This window comes from Numenius arquata, chromosome 3 (assembly GCF_964106895.1).
Source record: "Numenius arquata chromosome 3, bNumArq3.hap1.1, whole genome shotgun sequence".
NCBI classification, from domain to species: Eukaryota; Metazoa; Chordata; class Aves; order Charadriiformes; family Scolopacidae; genus Numenius; species Numenius arquata.
The window spans coordinates 15,574,236-15,598,723 of NC_133578.1; the positions used below are offsets into that span (position 1 = coordinate 15,574,236).

A 24,488-nucleotide genomic window follows, 5' to 3' on the forward strand; every position below is an offset into this window, starting at 1 on the left:
TGAAATGTATCAAAAACCCACCTGGTTCCAGCAAAGTTACTATAACACTGAATGTTTGTGGATAGAGTAATCAGATGCCTTACAGCCAGTTTATTTTTAAAACCTGTGAATTATGTCTTTTGTTATCATCAGAATTTACCAGCCAAGAACTGCTTGTATTGCTAATCATTTTTTAAAGAATAAATTCTTAATATCAGCACCCAGGGTAGAGCACAAAGGGAAAACAAAATGCAGGCATAACTGCTCATAAAGAAGGGGAACTAATGTCTTACAAACACTTTGTGTTGCTGGCTTCTGTATCCCACACCACTCTTGACTTGTTCTAAAGCTATAATCGCACAGTGATTATTTAAAAGAAATATTTTTTAAGGCTGAAGGCCACAATATTAGAGCAGGTCTGCATGTGTTTACACATTTCTGTGAGGTACTTGGTTGTGCACATGCAGAAAGGTACACTATGAATGTATTTTGAGATACCTTTTTATACGGTATAAAGCTAGGGATACTTCTTAAGGGTCAAAAACCATTTTTCCTTTTTAAAAAAAAAGAAAATAAAAAAATAGTGATAATCTTGTATCCTGCTTTAGGGCTCAAGCTGCCTACCAACTGGCAGACTGGCTAAGCTAATTCTTGAGAGGCAGCTCCTTCTCCACTTGTCCAGGACCAAAGTTGTGACTCTGACTCCCCAAGGGAGAGGTCACAGAGATGGTATCCAGCAGCCCAGCTTGTGCTCTGGCAGCTGCTGCTGTGCCACTGTGGTCCTGACAGTTGACCACACAAGAATTGTATGACTCATAACTCTTTAGTACAACTCCAGCTGATAAATCAGAAAAAATCACAACCCAGTGCTGTGCATGTGACAACCACCATCATTTTTTCCTCTCTCTTTTTTTCCTCCTGTTGTATGCTTTTTAATTACACTTTCAATTTTTCATCCTGAACTTTCTCAATAGCCTAGGGCTGTAAGTTTGGCGAGATGTGGAACATGATCAAAAATCATTTGAGTTCTTGAAATGACAAGATATGGGTAACAATTTTTTCTTAGCTAAGTATTAAGTGTTTTTAAATAGTAGACATTTTTTTTCCCCCAAAGCCTTAAATAGTCCTATTGGTATCCATTTTGAGGTGAACCGCTGCTGTATTACAGAAGAGCCTAGAGACCTAGTGGTGCTGAACACTACAGGTGTCTGGAAGAGTCCTAAGATTTAAAGGATTTCTGTTCTTAAATTTACAGATGAGCTACAAGTGCAAATATCGCTACGACATTTTGCTAGACTCACAGCAGAAGGTTCTCACCTGTGTGGTTTATGCCTAGAAGTAACTGGAGGGAGAGTGATTTGGGGTCAGAGCAACAGAACAAAAATCAAAACTCCTGGCTTTTGTGTCTTGATTCAGCTTAAGCTTTCGGATGCCTGAAACACTATGTACTCTCTGCTGTTGCAAGGCTGTCATAATGTGTAATTATGGTTAATGAACCGCACTTCAGAAGTTGGTATGCAATTGCACATGGATTGATGGCAATGCTGCATTCATAGGCCAGCAGGAAACATTACATGACCTAATCCAGCCTGCCAAATATCACTACTCATTAATACCTCTGGATGAGCCCAGCAGTGAATGCTTGATGGACGGGCATCTCCCAGGGGTATATCCGATCTTGACAGAGCTATAAAATTTCCCCTTCCTGCAAGGACTCTAATCCATTTCTGAGCTTCCTCTAGTTTTGAGTTTTGTTCTTTACTTTTTTCTAAGAAGATGGAATGCATGATTAGGATATCTCAGCTGGTAACACCAAAACCCCAGATCCTTTTCTTCAGGATCTAAACACTATCCTATTTCACAGAGAAGCAGTAAAAGGGTTTCTCTTTCCTTTTGCATTCATAATGTTACTCTCCAACAAAGATGCATGTTGTTACAACACAACTTTGACTTTCATAGCTTTGATGTGGGGGAAAAAGAAGGGAAAAAAAATCATGTGACTGGACAAGCAGACAAGCATGGCGCTCTGGGCTGCCTCAGAGAAAAACCAAGGGAGGGTCCTGGCTTGCATAAAATTGTTCCAGTTTATATCAAGGAATTTGTCTTCTTTTCCTACTACCTCTTGCCCTGAAGACATAGGCACATCCCCAGCGGGTGTGATTCAGCGCAGTCTCCCTATTGAGTTACTTGGATTTACATCTGCAATGTGTCAGACATGCAATCTGGTAGTTGGCAAAGGAGTTTACTCATCTCCACCTCCTGCTGTCTGGAACAGCCTTATCAGTTCTCACTGTCATACTACGGCTTAGCTGCAAGCATGTCTTTTACAACTAAAATTAAATTGCCCTGAACTGCATTTTTGTATATCTCTGCCACCAGATAGCTTTTTAGGAGGTTTGTGAACATCAGAATAGATTTCTGTTCATCAAAGGAACAGCTAGCTTTCTCACAATGCTGGCAAATGTTATTTATAATTTATGACCAGTAATTGGAAGTCTCTTGTGACTTCTCCATGCCTGTTGGAGAGACACCCACATAACCAGAACGAATCTGACAGCAGGCATTAAATAGGAAAGTCATTCACACTCTTCGTAAAAGATTGCAGACTTTGCCAGCACCTCATCCTTAGAAGCACAGGCCATATGATGAGGGCCGAGACAAGCTAGCAGGAGAGGAGGAGGGTGGGTAGGAAGCTTGGGCTACCTCTAAATGTGCAGTCTGTATTCTGGGAATCTGAAAAGTGATGTGGGTCCCCAAGGCTCTGATTTCCTTTCTTTGTGGAGCATCTCAGGTAATACCTAGGAGAAGGGTATGTGTACAAGGATAGGTGCATGTGTGCACATGCATGTTTAATTACAGTTAACATACAAGATGTTTGAAGGTATGAAAACACTTTATTAACTGAACAAATCCTCAGCTCTGACTGAATTAGCTCAGTTTTCTAGAAGCAGTGGGTGTGTTCAAAAGCTTAACATTTGGGAAGCTGCCTCACATCCACCATATCAAGGACTTAACACAGTGACAGCTGTATCAGTGGCAGGATAGCTTGCTTTACAATACTTGGCTGACAGCCTGTCAAGTTCATAGCACATTTATGTAGGCAGGGGCTGAGAAAAGATCAGTCCTAGAGCAAAAATCAAAGAAATAGGAATGTCTTTAGGTGGTGTTTTCTTCCTGCCGTCTTCCTTATTCTTCTCTTTCCATTAGAAGTCCCACACCATGTCACCTCAAGCTTTGATTTCAAACATCCGTCCTAAACTACACATCTCTTCCCTGAACTTTCTGCCCGTCCCACTTAAGACCTGTCAAGTCCCAGTATTATATGACTTGCACCCAGGTTTCCACCTCCTCTTCTCTCCTCTCCCTCCCAGCTAGACCTGTATGTCACATGCTGTCTCCAGGTCTGTGACCCCTTATGCCAGACAGCTGTTTGTCCTCACCTGTTAACCACTGCGTTTGCATTTTGCACCTCTGTGATTGGGGGAAAAGATGTGGTATTACCTCACAACAGGGAGCATGCCCTAATGCCTGAGTTTAGACTTTAGTTTAGACTTAATTATGCTGCTGAGACAGTTCAGTGGTCTTTTATCTATGTCCTGTATGTTGCTAGAGCTCTTCGTCTGTGCAGGCTTCCTCTTTAGTTCCAGATGAGATCTCCAGTGATGTCAGAGCATAAGAAATGATGCTAAGAATGTCCTGCCTCCAATAGTGGCTGCTGGAGAGATGCAGCTTAGGGTGAGTACACAAGTCCAGATGTCTTCAGCACATCCCTCAATATGTTCCCATCACCCACAGTTGCTCTATTAAGGCCATCCCTTTTAGTATCCGCTATGGATTTGGTGTTCATAAATTTGTCTAATAACTTTTTGAACTTTATTATATTGTCTGCCACTGCAGCCTCCTAGGAAAGCAAGTTCCAGGAGTTCCCTACTTCCTGTGTACAGAACTACCCTTTTTTCACAGAATCACAGAATGATATGGGGTTGGAAGGGACCTCTGGAGATCATCTAGTCCAACTCCCCTGCCAAAACAGGTCTACCTAGAGCAGGTTGCACAGGAACGTGGCCGGGCGGGTTTTGAATGTCTCCAGAGACAGACATTCCACCACCTCTCTGGGCAGCCGGTTCCAGGGCTCTGCCACCCTCCAAGTGAGAAGTTCCTCCTCATGTTTAGATGGAACTTCCTATGTTCAAATTTATGCCTGTTACCTCTTGTCCTGCCACTGAGCACCACTGAAAAAAGACTGGCCCCATTCTCGAGACCCACCCTTCAAGCATTTATAAGCATTGAGCAGATCCCCCCTCAGTCTTCTCTTCTTCAGACTAAAAAGACCCAAGTCCCTCAGCCTTTCCTCATAAGAGATGTTCTAGTCACCTAATCATCTTGATAGCTCTTTGCTGTACCCTCTCCAGTGCTTCCTTCTCCTTCTTGAAGCGGGGAGTCCAGAACTGGACACAGTACTTCAGATGCGGCCTCACCAGGGCAGAGTAGAGGGGGAGGATAACCTCCCTCGACCTGCTGGTCACACTCTTCCTGATGCACCCCAGGATGCCATTGGCCTTCTTGGCCACAAGGGCACATTGCTGACTCATGGTCATCCTGTTGTCCACCAGGACCCCCAGGTTTCTCTCTGCAGAGCTGCTCTCCAGCAGGTCAGCCCCCAACCTGTACTGGTGCATGGGGTTATTCCTCCCCAAAGGAGGATTTTTTTTAAACATTAGTTTAAAACACATATATTTAAAATGTGTTTTAAACTAATGTTTTACTCAGTCCACTGAGTTCTGTTTTTAATACCAGATGATGTGGTGAATCGGAGTTCTGTACTCATCCAGTGCTTTTATAGTCCTTTTAGTTGCCATTCTTAGATCTTCACTAGCTTTAGTATCTTTTTTCAGCAGAATTGACCCACAGTGTTTGAGGAGTGGTTTGCACGCAGGTTTCATGTAACCACTGTTTAGAGCAGTATAAATCTTTATGGAGAAAGGAGTGTGAATCCTGGGTTCCGATAAAGTTTTTTTATACAGATGTACCATGAGGTGATATAAAATGACCCATAACAAGCAGTCATTTACCACTGGAGTTTTGCTCACTATTATTTTATGTCCTTCAAATATAATTTCCATTTTATCATTCCAGGTACTTTAAATTATTATTGCATTACCAGGAGACTATTTGTCATTGCAGAAAATAACATAGAACAGGGCAGCCTGCCCTCAAAGTGGTTCATATTGCAGGGAGTGGTAGATAGGTGGCAGGTGTAGATTGTATGTTGCAATTATTCTTGAGTAATTAGGATCCCCTTCTTGAGAATGATTGACTTGCCATCTGTCTTTCCGTCACCATACCTTGTCTCTCCCCTCCAAAGTGGCAGTACTGACAGCTTCTCACAAGCACAATTTTGGATAGCTTGTGCTATATTCAGAGACTTTTAAACAGAGTTCGCCATAGTAATACAATAGGTCCCCAAATTTGTAGGGAGAGATATAGGTGCCATTTTTAAAGATGCTGTATTGTTAGTAGTGTGCAGCTGATTAAAATGCAGGTGGTCTAAGCAGAATAAAAAAACTGCGGGCGGTAACTTGGCATCTAGTATGGATGCACCTGTGAGTAATAAAAATATCATTATCCCAATTTCTGACCCTTTACTTCCCTCACCATATACGATTCCTCCTGACTGGCAGTGAGGTAAAGTGTGCTATACCTGCCAAGGAAGGAATGGCAGCTGCTTGCATTACTTCTTCTCTAGTCCCGTTTTGCTGCTCAGAGATTGCAGTGCAGCCAAGAGGCCAAGTGATGAGAAAGACGTGGGAAGAAATCCTTGCTCAGTCATTCACTGGGTGGCTTCTAACCCAGTGGAAGGAAAGCATGCTCCCTCCCTGCACCTTGCTGCAGGAGAGGACAGGGGACAGGCTTAATGCTACCTGACGTGCTTCTGGGTAGTCTCTTGGGACTACTCCAGTGAACACAGGAGCACCATTGTCTGTGTTTACTTTAGACACAATATGTGAATTTAAAAATGCTTGTTGAGGTGGGGACTGATAGAGTAGTTAGGAAGAAGCTTATATGGGTAACTCCTGTTTGCTTCTGTGGAACATGTCCTTCGTACGTCTGCTGTCACTGGATATTTCTGTTGGCTTTTTTTACTGTGGGTTTTTTTTCTTCCCTGGAATGATTCTTGATTTTTTATTTTTTATTTTTTTTTTTTAAGTTTAAGGAGCAATTCTGGAATTACACTTCTATTTATTTTTTTTAAGAGACCTTTTACAGTTTACCTGGAAAACAAATTTGTCAGTCCAAACTGAATAGATCTACTCTGTTTTACTGTCATGAAAAGTACCTCTTCCAATATACAGGAAGCTTGTACCAGAGGTATTAATGAAGATATATAGGACAAGTAAATGAAATATAAATCTAGACAACAGATTTTGAGCCTCGAATCTGGAAGTCATTGTGTGAACTGTTACTGATGGTACTGTAAGCAAATCTGTGCTGTGAACTGATGCTGCAAGATGTTTGCTTAACCTTTGTATTCCGTTAGGTTAGGACTTTTTTTCCCGAAGAACCTCTGGTTTGGAGTAAAGTTGATGATATTTTTTGCTTAACCTGTGAAACCTGTGTTATAAATGTTTATAGCTCAGTAATGAAGAAACCTTGAGTCAGGGGAATTCTATCTAATACTGGATAGTTTTATGAAACACACATGTGTTCCAGAACCAAATATCTTAATGATAGCTCTGATTTGAGACACCCAGTCATATAAGCGATTCATACACACAATTCGAAGAAGGAAGGAATTACACATTTCTTTCAGGCTATCCCAGCCAGCATTCCTTAATCACAAGCAGTGATATTCTTCTTTTTTTTTTTTAATTTGCAGGATTCAGCATATTGTTAACAATAAACAAATAAAGGCAATTAGAAACAAACAGCTATCCATGGTTTGTTGTATTAATGGGTCATTAGCTATGACAGCAACCTGTCCACCATTCCAGAAAGAAAGCAGTACTGCTGCCTGAGCAGAAAAGTGTGCCTTCTCCCTCATTAGAGCCACAGCGGGGAGTGTGTTCTCATCACACTTCTATTTGTCTGCTCCATTCGGCTGTCCTACTTTGAGCATCCTGGGCTCCATTAGACTCAAACTGTCTTACTAACATTAAACTAATTTCTCCATCAAATTTGGGCCAGTGCAGAGAGTGATGTTTTCCAATTCTAGAATAGAAGTTGTAAATCATAACAGTGGAACAGTTCTTAGCTGACCTCTTCTACCAAGATGCCACATGAGTGAAGCAATAGTAATTTACATTTCTATTCACATTATCTTTGAGGACAGCAAAGCATTTGGGGGTGTAATCTCTCAGTTTTATGTGTGTGTTGGGGTTCATTTGACTCCTGGTTTAGATCTGGGGAAAGAAGTATGTGCAAAGCAAGGCACTTGCTGAAAATCAGATGGGATGGAGCAAGTGAATGGGACAGAGCCCATTTCCTTTGATTTTGCTTTAATTGGTCTGACCTATCCAGGAAGACAGAGGTGTTAAGGCTATACACAAATGAACAATGGCATAATTTAATTATATAGTATAATTAGGAGCAAAGAAAATGTAAGCCTATGGAAAAAGGAGTCAAGCTTTTACTCTATATAGATTGGGCTACATTCAAATTCATTGCTTGTAAATCTTAAGTTCAGGAATTCTACCCCCTTTACAGTGTGAAGATGGCCTATGGGAAATGTATTTTCCATTTTTGATAGTATGAAGGCGGAAACAGGGGAAAAAGAACAATAAGGATGAGCTGAAGGCTGTATTTTCAGATTACTTTGTGTTTCATGTTCAAACAGCAACAGAACAAGAGCCCTCCCTAAGAGTATTTAGTTCAATGTTTTGCTTATGTGAACCATCTGATGTTAAGGGGAGCATAAAAGTAGCTCTTCTAAATGTCTGTTACTCTCTTTTGTAAAAAACAAAAACAAAACAAAAAAAAACCCAAATAAACAAAATGTAGCGCATACTTAGAGAAAACATCTCCAGACCTTTGGGGAAAAAAAGTTGTGTACTTCTTCCCCTCCCAAGAAACATCTAAAAGCAATTGAGACTTATTTACCTCCCCCCAACCCAGACTGATTTGGGGAGGATTAGATCTGACTGAGACTTGACAAGTAGCTAGAAAGATGTGGTGACCTGAAAGAAAACAACTCTTTTAAAACTTTCTTTAGAGAAGTTTTTTTTCACATCTGGTCGGCCAGAAAGATTGAGAACAAAAACGAAAAAGTTTTATAGCCTGACTTTGTTCCAAGCCCCTTTGATAGGAGGAAGGCTCAGGCTTTAATAGGGACTGGTTTAGCCAAGGGGTGTGTTCCTGCCTGAGCTGTCCAGGACTCAAAGCAACATTAAGAGTCTTCTTCCTTTGCTCTCAAGAGCAGAATTCAAAAGTCCCAGAAGAAAACTTTTTTTTTTTTTTTTAACATTAGCATTTAGAAAGGTTAACCAATTAATCTATGCAGTCCTCCTTTAAAGGTAGTTTTCTTATCTCGTTTAGCAGAAAAGAAAATTGAGTCATCAGGCTGCTACTGATGACAATTTCGCCTGAAACTGATATGGGCCATTAGATCTATTTGGAAGTACCACCCCAAAAACAATGGCCAGGTTTGTCCAGCCACAAAAAAGAACCATAAAAAGAGTGTTTCCTCCCAGATGAACACCTCTAAAGTCTTGCACCTTAAGTGTAACATTTATACAGGTACCTCTTGTGCCTTGTCCTTGTGCTGATAGTGGAAGAATGAACATATCATCTCTTAGAGGTGCATTTGTTTTTTCTAGTGAAATGATTAACACAGTTACTTTGATTCAGCAAGGAAGGCTTGACTCTGTGAATTGTTACAGACCTGCCAAGGGAGATAATGGTATATTCAGGTGGAGTATAGTGGGATATTCAGTCAGGTAAGGATGCAAAGCTGTGATTCTTCACTGTAGCCCAGGAATAGTATCACCAGTCTCAAGTACCTCTTAAGAATCCAAATTTCTTTCTCTTCATCTCCCAGGCAGTGGATTTTGCTTTGTTGCAGTGATTGATTGTAGAGGGAGAGTTGTGAGAACCCCAAGCCTACTTTGTTTATTAGACATGCGAATGCCGTATGATTAAACATTGTATGTTCTCATGCTTCTGCCTAGTGAACAGCCCTATCTTTCTTGTTCATAGATGTTTTAAGAAAATATAAGTTCACCTGAGGATGAGTGCAATGCATTCAGAAAATGTTAGCTTAGCCATGGTGGCTCGAATGGGTCCTAACACAGCCAGACGCAGGAGGCAGGACTTCAGTGTAATCTAATCTTCAGAGTAGGTCATCAGTAATGTTGATTCAATGCTAGAATTCATCCCATTCTTGATAGACAGCTGTCCTTACCCACACTAATTAGACAGAGACCATTACAATTATTCCACCCGTTGCCTTGTCATACTTGTGATTGTAGTCGTAAGACAAGGATGTTGTCTTCCATTGTAAAGGGCAAGAAGGGACTTGTAATTAAGACGTGTAATAAGAGACGTGTAATTAAGAAACAGTACCCTTGGTTTTGGCAGTGACCCCTATGAGAGCTATTGGAAGCAGGCCTGCATTTCTAGGATGGGGTCCATGTGGTCTAACTGTAGCTGTCTTAAGGTTGTATTCAGCCCAAGGTAGATGCCCAGGTTCTTCCAGGCAGAGTGATATGCAACTGAAGATGATATTTCCAACTTACTTTATGTATCTTTCTAAACAGGAACTGATCAAAATTATTAAACATTGTATATTCTCATGCTTCTGCCTAGTGAACAGCATCCTCTCACAACTCTGCAGTTTTGGTTATTTTACCTGGGCTGCTGGTTTTTTTGGCAGTTTAGAACATTGTTTCTTTGCTTATTTTTACTAAAACAATAATTCAATGGATGGTTGAGTAATAAATTATGTTTATTTTCCCTATGTTTTTGTGTATTAGTGTTAAGCTTCTGTATGGATTGTCTGATAGCTGACTGAAAATACATTGCTTTTCTGCTTAGGCAGTACGTGAAACCTGTTGGAACATATTTTTCAGTAAGATGTACTTGAAATTGCCAGTGGATTCATGAGTTATTTGAACAATGGACACACAAACATTCACAGAGCATGTTCCAATGTCTCATTTCTCTAGAAAACCAGAAATATAATATCTAAAGCAGGCTGGAATCAATAGGGTTTAGAGGGTTCTGTACCAATTCTGGTGATTCCAAGTGTCCTAGTGCTAGGAGGAAATCTTAATTTGGACTAAAATGAAATGCAGATGTGCATATTTTCTCACCATGTCAGATACACAAATGTGTGTCTCCTCCTTAGCACCGGAACAAAAACTTAAGCCAAAAGTACATCTAAACTCAACTGAACTTCATCACTATGCATTAGTGCTTCAAAGATCTTTGGAAACATGCTGCTATGCTGGATTTCTTTCAAATCAGTGCCTGTCCTGCTTCATGCACTGCCTGTTTCTGTATCTAAGATGCTTAGTTCCATGTCCCCCTTTCCCTATATTTTTCATTTGCAAAAAAAAAAGTTTAAAATGACATGTCTAATTTACAACATGTAGTGATTCCAATATATTAACATTAATAGCACATGAAAAGTGCTCGCAGTAGCTTAGTCCGCAATCAGTAGCCATTTTCTATTCTTCTTTTTGTTCAAGCTGTCTCATTCAATGTGATCAAAATGTTACTAGTGGCACTTGTTGGTAGGAAAGAAAAGATGATAACGGTTCTTGGCTGTTCTTTTTCTCAGTTTTGTATTACTGAACCTAATTCAGGTCTGACAGTTTTGTTTTACTGATGAATCCAAGACTATGATAGGATGAGTAGAGATTCAAAAAGTGGTTCTGAACAAAAAGTAACATCAATTACATGGTATGTTTATTTTAAATACTAACTTTTCACTTAGCTACTGAATGAAATGATCAGTACAATCCATAAAATTATCTATTGATATAGATAGTGTTCTTTTTTTGGGAAAGTAGGTTTTTGCATATTTGTGTAGTTTTGTGCAAACAGATTCGGAGGAAAAGAGTGAAGGTTGGCTGTAGTTAACTTCTTGGGGTAGATGGATCATTGTCAGGCCTGGTGCAAGACAAGTTAAGAATTGCTTACTCTCTTCCCCATTGACCTAAAGGCTTTCTGTACATTAGCATTTGTTTATCACCCATTGTCACCATTATTTCAAGCTCTCCGATTTTATCCAGATGAAAATATTTTGGTGTGTGACATAAGTTTAAGGGCTGTTCCTCAGAGACTCTCATGACAGAATGTTAACATTACAGCAGAAGGTGGGAATCTAGAACAAGTTTTCTTCTGCTCAAATAGACTGTTTCAGCTCCCTTTAACTTTTTCTCTAGCTATGAAAGTCAGTTCAGTCTGTTTGTTTTGCCATTTTGTCATCTGTTGCTGAACTGGGGAGGGTCCTCCCGGCAATGAGCATTTTTCAGGTTCTGTTTTGGGGTCCTGTTTCCCAGAGCCTTTAGGTTCAAAGCAGTGCCAGCTTTCTAGGTCACTTCCTTCCTAGTGCACATTTATGTTCCAGATTCAAAGAGATTCAGTGTTGTATTTTGTTTACTGCTTCTGTGAGACAGGCTAGGGCCACCACTCAATCTGCAGAACATTAGAAATACCTACTTAATAGAGGCAGAATTTTCATAGAATCACAGATTCTTCTTGGTTGGAAGGGACCTTTGAGATCATCGAGTCCAACCACAAAAACAAAAACAAAAACAAAAACAAAAACAAAAAACAAAAAACCAAACACCAAAAAAAACCCAAAACCAAAATCCACACAAAACAAACACCCACAACCACACACCACACCCACCCACGAATGCAAACCAACAATCTCGGGCATTAAAACATGCCCTGAAGTGCCATGTCTACACATTTCTTAAATACCTCCAGGGATGGCGACTCCACCACCTCCCTGGGCAGGCTGTTCCAGTGCCTGACCACTCTCTCAGTAATTCTTCCTAATATCTAATCTAAACCTCCCCTGCCACAACTTTACACCATTTCTTCTGGTCCTGTCATTATTCACTTGGGAGAAGAGGCCAACATCCACCTCTCTACACCGTCCTTTCAGGTAGTTGTAGAGGGCAATGAGGTCCCCCCTCAGCCTCCTCTTCTCCAAACTAAACTTCTCCAAACTAAACATGACCAGTTCCCTCAGCCTCTCCTCATATGACTTGTTCTCCAGACCCCTCACCAGCTTTCTGGCTCTCCTCTGGACAATTTTATTGAGTGAATAATTACATCCTATTAATGATAAAGTAATCACCTTAGATACAGCTGATGCCTCTAGAGGGAGGTATGTTCTTTCCAAAATGCCACCCTGGACAATTCATTTTACTTCTGCACAAAGCTCCAGAATCTGTTTGACCATATTGTACTACAGGTTGTCATGTTTTCAGAGGATGAAATTTATGTTCCATGAAATATGCCATTGCCAAAATTAATAGGTAAATGAACAAAGTGAAACAGACCATTAGAACCATTGTAATACTGTAGTTGCTGGGTTGTGGCACAAAAACAGAAACTAATGGGTAAACATAATTGTATTATAGTGACAGGAGCTATAAATGTATAGTACACAACTGTGGTTACACAATGGAAAGCAGTCAACCGTTATGAAATATGATTTAGCAGGCAGGCCAGTTGCAGGTAATCTTGCTTAGAACAATACTTTCCTTGGCTAGTTTGTTTTAGTGGATGGAAAATGATAAATGGCAGCTATTTCTTTCCTATCCTACTGGAATTTCTTTTCAATTTCACTTTGATAATTTTCATAATCCTTTTTATATTATTCTGGACAACAATACTGAGATTTTTTTGTTTGCAGAAATGTTCCTGAGGCATGAACAGATTGTTCCTGAATATTCATGCAAATAGGAATTCAGCTAAAGGTCTTCAGAGTAAATGTTCACTATAACACCTTAAGGTCTTTTTGATGCCCTTGTCTTTATTTCTGGTCTAAAACAATGCTTCATAATTTTAAATGAACACTAACACAATATCTAATCAAGATAAACAATTCATAGGCTGAACTGTGTTTGTATAACATGATTAAAAAGCTTTGAATAGCTAACATAATCATAACATTCTATTAATGGGCAGCTTGAGAGAAGCTACAATATTGAATGATTCAACTATAAAAATACAAAGCTCAAAGATATGCAGGATCAGTTCCATTGGATTCAGTATATTTAAACTGGTTTAGCCAAGTAAATTAACTTTCTTAAAATTCCACTTCAGTGTAAAACCAACTACATAACACAGAAACATTGTAAAAATTCAGGTATGTAGAGAAGCTAACAAGTTATCCATAGCCTGTTGGTGCAGTATTTGCAATCAGAGTCTTCAGCGCTGATAGACTGAAAAAGCCAATACTGTATTCCTGCACTAAAATAGACAGGTATATCCTGCACAACTGAAGTAGAGGGGGGTGGGGAAGCACCTTTAAGCCTGGTTACTGGAGTGGTACAATATAAATTAGAATACCTTCTCTGGCCATTTTTCAGAGCCAGGAAAGGGATTGATGCAGGAGCTTTTTCAGATCGCTGTGCCACTCAAGAGTTTACCCATGCAGGAGGACTTTGTCAATGACTGACTAAAATAGATTCAGAGCTGCTCTATTCTGCTAAAGCAGTTCAAAGTAGTTGGAGCATGGGAGAGAGTTGGGTGCTCAACTGTTTACCTTTCTCTCTCAGAAGTTTTCACTCCATGTATATGCAAAATAAAAAAAAAAAAAAATCAGTTACTTTGGTCTTCACTGAGCAACATCTTTTGAGGGAATATGTAGTGGGGAATTAAGTCCTAGCAATCTGTTACAGGGAAGGCTGAAATGGTTCAGAGCTAGCCTGGGCAACATCCAGCATTGCTAATTGCATCTTTGGATGGCAGGCCAACCAAGGGTTTCTCTACACAGCAAAATAAAACTGTGTAGAAGTACCTGAGCCAGTTTAGACCATGGTATTCATTACATGTGTTTTAGCATACCTTTCAGCAACACATAACTGTTTCCATTGAACAGTATGTGAATTTTTATAGCTACTGCCACATTGTACATTAGTTTTACCTGAGTTTTAACCTGACACTAGTTTTTACTGAATAGACATGCTTTATTGCTTTCACCCACAGAAAAAAAACAAGCAAAGCCAACTGAAGTTGCAAACACAGAGGTAAATCTTGAAATTGTAGTCCTCAAAGTTCTGTTTCCATTTATCAAAGAAATGCTGTCTTACTGTTATACTATGTTACTTAATATGAGATACTGCTATGAAGAGTGTAACCCATGACAAAACAGTGAAAACCTGAATGCGCTAAATGCAGAATTAGGTGACTAGTTGAGTGATAATATATTGCCTAACCTAATGAAAAGACATTACCTTTAAATAATGGACCACATCATAGATTTAATTATCCCAAGGCAGGGTAGTAGGTGCTTCATGCAGACAAAGTCAATTACCTTATCCAGAAGAGCCTGTTTGAAGTGTATTATGAATAATTCACAGACATTGAAATTAGCTTTGAAAAAGTGTCCCAGCTATAATGTGGTGAAAGCATTCAATTTCTTTTTTAATGTATTTAAGATAACACCCAAAGGACAATTATGGCTGCTTAACGGTAAGACTACTTAAATGACAAGAAATGACAATTGTGTGGTCAAATTCACATTAATGCATTATGCAGAGGGAAGCATCACCATCGTGGCATAGTCATATCAGGCCACAAGAAACTGATTTCAAACCTCATCTATAGTTTTAAATGTTGAATGAAATTTGATCAAAAGACAAATAGTCCAGAGCTATTGAGTAACTTGTATGATTTTGGAGAGTCTGACAAACCCAAAGGTGGAGCCAGAACATTTGATTTTCCATCTTTAATCAGAAGACCAGTCTTCTGCTACAGGCACTAAATTACACTGTTTCTAGGACAGTATTGTTCCAGTCTAGGACTGTTTAGCTTTAGAGTTAAAATGATGACAGTAGCCATGGTAGCAGAATGCATACTCACTTGACATATGGTGACCTTAGGTGTGAATTAGAAACGCAATAAACCTGTAAGCCTGGGGAATAACATGCGCTCTCAGCATATTTTGATTCCACAGGCAAAACAATAACCTTAGCTTTCTCTCTTTGACTTTGCAATAAGTGATAATGGCCAGGGGAAATCCCTCGGGGGCTGCAGTTTTCTAAGATGTCTGGCAAGAAGATGGCTAATTCATCAGGTATCTCAGTTTAAGTGTCTGAATGTAATAGTGACATTTCATGGCCTTTGAGTTTACCTGCTTTATTTGCTTGAAAGGGAGAGTTCAGCAGAATTTTAGAGGGTGCTATAGAATTGCGTATCTAATGAGGCATACAGCTGGCCTAATCCTGTTTCCATTCACGTCAATGTCAAGAATCCCATTTAGTTCAGCAGGAGCAGGCCTGAGATTCCTGACACTTTCAAGAGATGGTTTGAATAAAGGGGAATAAAAATTTGACACAACATCCATTTATATAACAAACTGCTAAAATATGTGATGAACTAGGAAACTGGTACAAAAGGACAGGAAAGAAGATTTCCATTAAAGCACACATACTGAAAAATAGAAAGCATGGGAGTTGAGTTTTTTGGTATTCTCCATCATCCATCTTTTCTCCAAGGATCAATTCCCCAAAAAAAGCTTAAGAATTCCCTTTCCTCCCTTTTCACACAGTTGTTGTCCTCCACCCCAGTGGTTTCTGGGAGGACTTGATAAAGACTAATCTGAGCCTAAGAGACCTGCTAGCTGATGTACTTATTTGCATGCATGAATGTGAACAGATGTTTACATAGTAGTGTTAAGTAGGCCAGCTGTTTGGGAGTCATTTATGTATTTTATTTAAAAGTAAAGCTGTACAGTTAAAACCTTTACTCACAATGTGCAAATGAAACCCACATTCAGACAAATATATTTTTTTCTTGTATTAGGGGATTGCTTCCCTTACGCCCAACAGTTTTCTGTGTCTCTGAATATACAGCATAATACAGCCACATCTTACGTGAATCTCTGGGCATCTGTACCTTATCTTGACCAGTTGCATGTGAATGGAAGAAAATACACAGCATGGCATCAACATTGCCAAATGTCATCTGTCTGAGGATGAGGGGAGGAAAAAAACCAATAGTGAGATGAGGGGAGGGGGGGAAAGTTGACATTGTTCTTTACAAGAGGTTGCATATTGCTGATTGTTTCTTCAGTCTGTTCTGTAATGAAGCATACATCAGGGTAATGTTTGCCTTTGCATTTGTTCTGCTCTTCAGATGTGAGAAAAAGCATAATCCTTAGGAGTGTATTACAGCCATAAATTTTTAACTTATATTTATTAATTTCTTAATGGAAATCTGAGCGAAAAGCTTCCATTATGGAGGTGTACATATGCATGCAGGCATATGTATAGAGAGAAGAGGTTGGATGGAGGGGGTCTTGTATAGTTTTAAAAGTAGTTTGCCCCTCAGGGATTCCCATTTTGTCTGATCTGGGACTGGCTCTAAAATACAAGTCTTGAGTCTGACCTTGTCCATTACTTCATTTCTTCTGACCTCTGGCCCCCTGGAGCTCTGCGTCTTGAAAAGAGAGAAGGCACCCTTTCTTCACCAAAAGGGTTGTCAAGCATTGGAACAGGCTGCCCAGGGAAGTGATGGAGTTGCCATCCCTGGAGGCATTTAAAAGATGTGTAGATGTAGCGCCAAGGGACATGGCTTAGTGGTGGACTTGGCAGTGCTAGGTTAGCAGTTGGACTCAGTGATCTTCAAGGTCTTTTCAAACCTAAGGGATTCTATGTTTCTAAAATGTTGTAGACGGTTAAATGGAAATGATTGAGCCCAGTTACTTTTTGCATAGCTGTGGGAGAACTCTGATGACTTATATTAATGTATAACTTGTCAAAATCCTACACCAGTCTTAGACTTACCTGCCTTGGTTGTATTTTTTCCACTCAAGCATCACTACGTGAGGAAGATGCCTGTATCTCTCCAAACCAGAGTAGAAAGGCTTTGGAGAAGGTTATGCTTGTCTTGAGGAAGGTACATTCAATTAAGGAGCCTTACTGTTGGAAGGAAACATGGTGATGTATGTGATGATCTTGTGAGAGTTTGGTTCACAGCCTTGATGCAGCCCACAAGAAAGGTTTTTCATCAGCTGTGATGAAAGTCCTGTGGGAGAAAGTTACACCTTGTGTAAAGATCTTGACTCTTACTTCATCAAGCTTGTAGGTTGACTGAATGGCTCCAATGGTGGTTCTTTCTCTCACTCTTAAATGCAGAAGGCACATAGAAGCAGCCACCTCAGTTAAGTGCTGAAAATTAAATTAAATGAACACAAGATTAATTTCTCTGAAAATAAGGACTGTAACCTTGTTGACTGTATATGCCATGAGAAGAAAGAAAATAAGGAAAGTATTTGATATGCTCATTGCAGCCTATGTGATTGGCACAAGTGATGTGGCAGATGGAGTTCTCTCAAGAGTTAAGAGGTGTGCTCCAGTACTGCCAGCAAATTAATGAATGAGGCCAGGTCATCTTCTGCTGGATTCGGATAAGATACCCTGATCTTGACCAGAGGGCAGGAAACGCTGTCTCTGAAAACTGTTAAGCTTTGTGACCGACTCCTTTATACTGGGCATTTGCTTATGCATTTCCCAGAGCTCTGAAGTGCCCAGCCCCACCCTGCAGTGTGTGCATGCATGTGTGGTGTGGGAAGGAGTCTGTCTCCACGTGGTTCTGTTCAGTGTTTGGAAAAAGAGGAAGGACTTCTTGTGGCTGTATGGTTGTCATTCTTCTGCAGCCTCTGCCCATTCCAGTATTCACTGCAGTGGAAAAGCTACAGCCAAGTTCTTCCTTCTGCTCCAGGAGCAGAAAACTGTCTCTTGAGCTGAATAATAATCTCTGTTAGTGACAGTGGAGCTAGGGAGTGTAGCTGAGCAGTTCATATGCTATCCAGTACAGTCTGTCCATGAATGTATATACACACCCATGTATATATCCTTCTGTTTGCTACAGTTGTATAGAGAGATATACAGGAACCTGAGACTAATTAAATAGCAAAAACTAAATAGAAGATCCATTTGAAAGATGTAAACTCATTGCTAACGGGGTGAAGAAAAAAGGGCTGCAAACTGATTAAGCTGTTCCACAAAGATTGTTGTCATCCTGACCTTTAAAGCTGGTCAGGATATATCAATAGGAGCATCTTCTGAGTACAGTATTCTATGAATTTTTTCATTTATATTCTCTTGTTTTTCTCCTAACATGCTGGCTTGCAGCCAGTTCATTTCATGGTCTTGCTTATACATATGTTCTGCTACAGCTGCATTTTTCCAAAGTGCCCAATTTCACAGCACTCCAGCCTTCCTTAGGATGACAAATGATGCCCCTGCTGCTCTGACCAACAGAACTGTAATTGCAGCCTGAGTCGGGGACAGCTGAACCAACGCCATGCTGCAGTTTGGGTTTATCCTTAAGTTGAAACTTGACTGCATTTGTTTATTGTAGTTGAGTTTCCAATTCCACCACTTAAGGCATTAACTGCTGACATTAATTGTAACATTGTGGAAAGCAGAATTGCTCAGCAGTTGAAAGCAGTGTCAAATCAGCAGTTATTTATTTAGCTTTTCTCTGTAATGTGTTGTAACACATCGGACTATAAAGAAATTTAATGAGTTGCAACAATGCTTGTAGCCTCTCAGAGGCACTGGGATGCAGTTCAATTTTTTTTTTTTGATAAAGCGCTTAAAACTAGACTTTCTCCACTGCTGTGCTGAATGTCTAGATGGGTGCTGTTATGATCTTAGCAAGTACAACAGAGTGTTGTCTTTTGCCGACTAACACTTTTTGGGAGCAAAAACTAAACAATCCAGTTCAACTGGCCCTGTGAGATATCAGTTCAGCAGGGATGTGACAGGAGAGTAGGAGGAGAGGCTAAGAGCATGGTCTTTACTCTGCTTGTCCAAGCTGCCTTGTTGGCTTGTAATTAGTATGACTCGTAAATGTGCCTGTGTTATTTTCTAAACTCTTTTCTGGATGTTGGTTTCATTTTTTGGTTGCTTACAATAGTTGGTTTTTAGAGTACAGCAAATATATTGCATGCTCTGCACAGAGATTTTTTTCAGCTGTTTAGCTAAATTTAAATATACTGCCTTTTTACCTTAAAAAAAACCAACAACAACAACAAAAAACAAACAAAAACCACAACCAAAAAACAAAGCCCCCTAAAAAACGCCCTCTGGCTTTTTATATAAAGCTGCATGGGTAATGATACTGGGTTTCCCTCTTACCGAAGATACTCATTTGCCCAATTAATTTTACAGGGAACTTGAGATGTTCACATCTCATTGTCTGAAGGATTCTTTCCAAAACAGAAGCACCGCTGCAATAATATCTGAGTTCTATTATCAGTTTTAAGAAAATCCCTTCATTTATTTAATTAGGGGTCACAGCTTCAAAGTGATTAACAATATATTATTATCTCTTCTAATTTATGTTCTATTAAGACTGTTTTTCTATTATTATTCCAGTCAGAAATTCAGCATATTTACTGATGATATATTCTGATTTCTTAAGATCAATCTAAGCCATGAAAGTCAGTAGTTATTACCACACACTTACAGAAACCAGTTAGTGGTTACACTTCAAAAAGGCACTCTGTGGAAATGACATTGTCCCAATGACTTTCTGATCAGATTCACTCCGTGTAAATAGATGTTATTCTCTAACTGTCAGCCATGCTGTATTAACCTGGGAGCTGAGAGACAAGGTGTGTTCTCGTTGCTTCATGAACCAATACTGCTAATAAAGATTCTCTATACCCAAATCTGGTTTTTATTATTCCTAGAAGCTGTCATTGCAAGTATAATGAGAACAAAATTAATCTGTCTTTTGTGGAGGGTTGTCAAATCAGAAGACAGTCCATTGCAGTCACTAGTGACTGTTGGTGCTGTGTGAGCAGGAGGGGAAAAAAAAGTAATAATAAGGACACTTTTCTCATTATTAATGCTGCTAGTTAAAACTGCATCTACAGGAAACAGTTCTGTCGAGTAAGGTAATTCCATTTTTACTCAGACACTTTTCAAAATACAGTGGGGGGAGAAGAACCATTATTAGTGTATGTAGTTTCTCCCAAAGGACCAAGGAAAGATTGCTTTCCATGCCATGTTTGTCTGTAACTTATCCAGTCTCCTATTAAATGTCCAAATGTCCCCATTTTATTGATTTTCTAGTCCATCAAATTGCATTTTGTTGTGTGTATGATCCAGCAAATCATCCATGGGTTCCTGCAAGAATTGGATTAAACCTTGTATTAATTCCACTCAACTTTACCACAATTGACTTGTGTCCATAAACTTGAGCAACCTGCTCTGAGTTATGCCCTGGCTTCCAGACTACCATTAGGCCAGGCTGTAGACTAGGGTTTTTGTGGACTCTCTTAATGAAGGTCTCAGGCTGGTAGGCAGGTGAGAGTGCATGAGTCTGAGAGCTGTGCAGAGCTGGCGGCTTTGCTGTTAAAGCTCTACTGTTGTACTACATTGAGTGCACGAGGTGCAAAGTAGGGTCCCTCTGTTACTCTTCATCCATGCCCTATTCCAAGAGCTTGAGCTGTCATGATGGATCCTTCAAGAATAAATGGATCAAATATATAATTAATATTCCTTTTTAAACCCTCTTTAAAAATAGATACTTTGGGCCTTTATTTCAGTCACTGCGTACCTGCAGATGGTGTTTTTACCTGTCCCAGTGACAGCCCCAGAGTTTGTCTAAGGAATTCTTACGACCCAAATCTGTTTCAGAACAGCTTGAAGCAGAGGGCTGGACTAGACGGTCTCCAGAGGTCCCCTCCAGCCTCAACCATTCTGTCCTCCGGCTAACAGCCTGATGCCCCGTGAGTGCAAATCAGCATGAATACCCCAATTTCGCTGGAGCCAGATGCATTTAAACCAGTTGCTGGTCTGGCCTTTTTTATCCCTGGAAAATAATAATGAATGAATGAGCTGCAAAGTGTTTCTTCCTGGCAGTCTTTCCTGGGACAATTGCTTGTAATGAGGTTTGTACAGTTCTGTAAAAGTTGTCTCACTTCAATATTTCCATGAATAATAGTTGAATACTAAGTTTTCTTGTGGTGAAGTGATTGGTTTATGGTTTGATGCACCATTCATAGTCTTTGATACTTCAACTATTCCCCTCTGTGCTCTGTGATGTTATTTCTAGGCTCTGAAATGGCTTTCTTCTATGAAAACTTAAATAGCATTTAAGAACAAAAACTGCTATGAAAAACTACTTCTCTCACCTTACAGTAGTTTATAAGGAGCATTAGTTCGGTAGCATCTCCTTACCCTGTAGCCCTTTCACATCCATTATAAAGCTCTTTAAAAAGAAAGCTCTGAAAAGGGCATATGATCTGTCTAAACTTACAAACCTATTCATCTCTGCCATGCTTTCCTCCAGTCTATGTGGTATATAGTGATCAAAACCAGGCCACCTCAACCGGTGAGCCCATAAGATAACATGGGTAAGACTTCAGTAGGACATTGAGAGACTGGGCTGTGTTGCTAAGGGCATACAGGGTGGCTGCAAATGTCTTCCTCAAGCACTAGAGAACCACTGAGGAGCATTGGTCTGCTGCAGATACAGAGAACCCCAAGCCACATATGATCCCTCAGTAGACCATGGCATTTTCACAAGGACTGGAATGACACAATCTGGTTTATCTTGTGTTTATTAATCTATTAATTCAGCACTTGCTACTATTTACTCTCTCTAACTATTTTTATACTTGTGCAGAAGAACTGATTAAGAACAAAAGACCACTGTACTGGGCCACCACAGGACATGGCCTTCCAGTGGAAATGGGTGAGTTTCCAGTGGAAACTGGTGAAAGAGGATGAGAATGAATACATAGGAGCTGAATGAGCAGTGTGAGGGCAACAAATGATGGCATCATCTCATTGCCATTATTCTTACTGTCTATACTATCTTACTGGAAAAAAAAGTCCAGACATCTGCTGAGCAAGACCAGGCAGGGTCATGATGGATCCTGCTGTGGCTTATCTATGGTGATTGTCCACTTGCGATTGAATCTGGGCCACTGATGGGTTTCTGGTCCCAGCACAGAGTTAGGATGTAGCAGGACATGCATCAATGTCATAGACCTGTCTGTTAAGGCAATGCAGGGCTTGTTTATCAGAATTTACCTGGAGGAATTAGGCTAAACAGAGAAAATGGGAAAAGAAAAGGGGAATGAGGAAGAAGAAATGGAGTTGAAAGCAAGAATGACAGATTTGAAATAAAGCTGAGCTGGAATGTAGGAGATAAAGAAAATAAGATAATTTTTTGGTTTCAACATGGTAGGATATCCAGTCCATCTTGAGCAAAATATCTGAGGATTCCAAGCGGATATTTTCTCTGTTTTGTCATTTGTCCTTAAAACCTGTAATCTTCTCTGCATTTTTGTTTTTGGGTTGGTGTGGTGTTGTTGTTGTTGCTTTTTCTTCCTAACCTGCATGCCTTCAGCTGTTCCCATAGTTTCTGTTGCTGGCTGGAGTCCCACTTGCATCTTCCAGGAAATTGTCACTTGGCCAGAAATTTATTGAGAAAACAACCCAGCCTGAGCTGGCAGAGGAGAATGCAAGTACTCATAGTATTTTCATCCTTCTTTGGCCTACAGTGGAAACTTTAATGAGGTATAAAATTTTAGTTTGGATGTAGATTTAATCTTCCTCAGCATATAAAAGTGTTTGGGTCTGAAATCCTTATGCCCATCCTCAAATCTGTCTCTCAAAGGGTTGATGATGATTTTGCTTTTACTGAAGCTCTGTTAGCGTGTGATGGCACAACTCTGTCATTGAAGCTCAGCAGATCTGCTCATTAGCCTCCTGTTAAACCTAGAAGAGGCAAAGGTACATGTTTATTTACCTTCTTTCTGCCCATTCTCATCTGTGAGAATAGCTTAAGAATGCCAGAAAGGACTGAGCACACCGTGGTAACAGCTGCTCCAGAGGGAGATGTAGTTTCTATGCTTAAGACAAAGAGATGCAGACAAATGCTGCTGCATGGTTTTTTTTTCTTTTCTTTTTTAAGCAATTACTTCAGCCTGGGACTCTATAGGAAGCAGTGCACCTTGGCAGCAAAGCTGCGTAATGAGAAAGAAAATGTCAGCAAAATACTGCCTTTCTTTCCCTCTTTCCTAACCACACTTATGACTAAGTAACATGTGCCCAGGGAGTAGGTCCACTGGCATTAGCAGGACTACTTCACTTTCAGATAACTGCTCTGACTAAGTGTTACGGGATCTGACCAGAAATTGAAATCAAATTCAGTGCAAAACTTAGTAACACTGGCCAGCAGTGTTGCTACTCAGTGCAGGCTGGTGTCTGTCTTGCTGTGGTGTTTGATCAGCCATCATTTCCAATGCAGCCATGTTTGTCGTCTCTGAAAATAAAGGTAGTGGTGTGTGGGTTACAGTTTTGAGAAAGGAAAAGGACAATACTGAATTGGACAATAAAACTGAGTTGCACAATTGGTATGGGGAAGGTTTTGGGTAAAAGGGAGGAATTGTTAAATGGTCATTATGGCCGTACTGAAAGGAGAAGAGCCAGGCTTTAAACAGGTATGTGTGCACATGGAAGCAGAGTAGTAAAGTACAAAAGCAACTGGATGACTTGGTGGCTCAGTCAGTGAATAGTGTTCAAAGGAACCACGTAATTGGGGATTCTCATTTTTCCCATCATCCATATTACATATATTTTTTTTTTTTTTTTCCCAAGATATCCTCATCTTGCATTAAAAAAGGGATTTTTTGTGTTTTGTTTGTGAGGTTCAGAGAGCCTGCCACCTCGGAGGGTGAGTGTTGCTTCCCTCTGGCTGGGGCAGAGCCACACAATCCTCACTGGGGGCTGGAAACCAAAGAGCAACTTTTTTCACTGTTAAATCTCAACCTAAACATCAAAGAATGGATAGCACATGCTGGCTAATACAGCACAGCCTGAGTTCACCCCACATTGTGTTATTAATGTATTCTCCCAGAGGTGTGAGCTTTCCTTTAAATCAACACAATTTCCAAGTCATTAACACCATATACCTCTTCACTGAACAAACAGCCTCTAAGAATATATTAATTTTGTATTATCAACTAAATATGGAATATTTCTCCCATTTGTCCATAATTTTGTCCAGAATTATTATAAACACTTTTTATTTGATTTGTCAAAAAGTTTATCTTTTTTTCCTGTTGAAAAGACCAGACCAAAGGGGAAGAATTTGGTTTTACTTCAATTTAAATTTTAAAATTATCATGAATAAGGCTAGAAAAATGTTGTGATGAAAAAAAGAGCATACAAAACAAGACCTTGGTAAACTCTGACAAGAAATACTGAGTCATAGTTTTCCCTTCTTCTCACTCTCTTAGCTATTCCTCTGGTTTTTCAAGAGCCTTTTAAAAATGGATTAGCTGAGATCATAAT

At 39.9% G+C, this 24,488-nt stretch overlaps 1 protein-coding gene across 1 annotated transcript in view; it reads left to right on the top strand.

Moving 5' to 3' along the window:
* The window catches only part of CNTNAP5 (contactin associated protein family member 5), a 401,323-nt gene that overhangs the window by 317,037 nt on the left and 59,798 nt on the right, over positions 1-24,488 (top strand). The window lies entirely within an intron of this gene.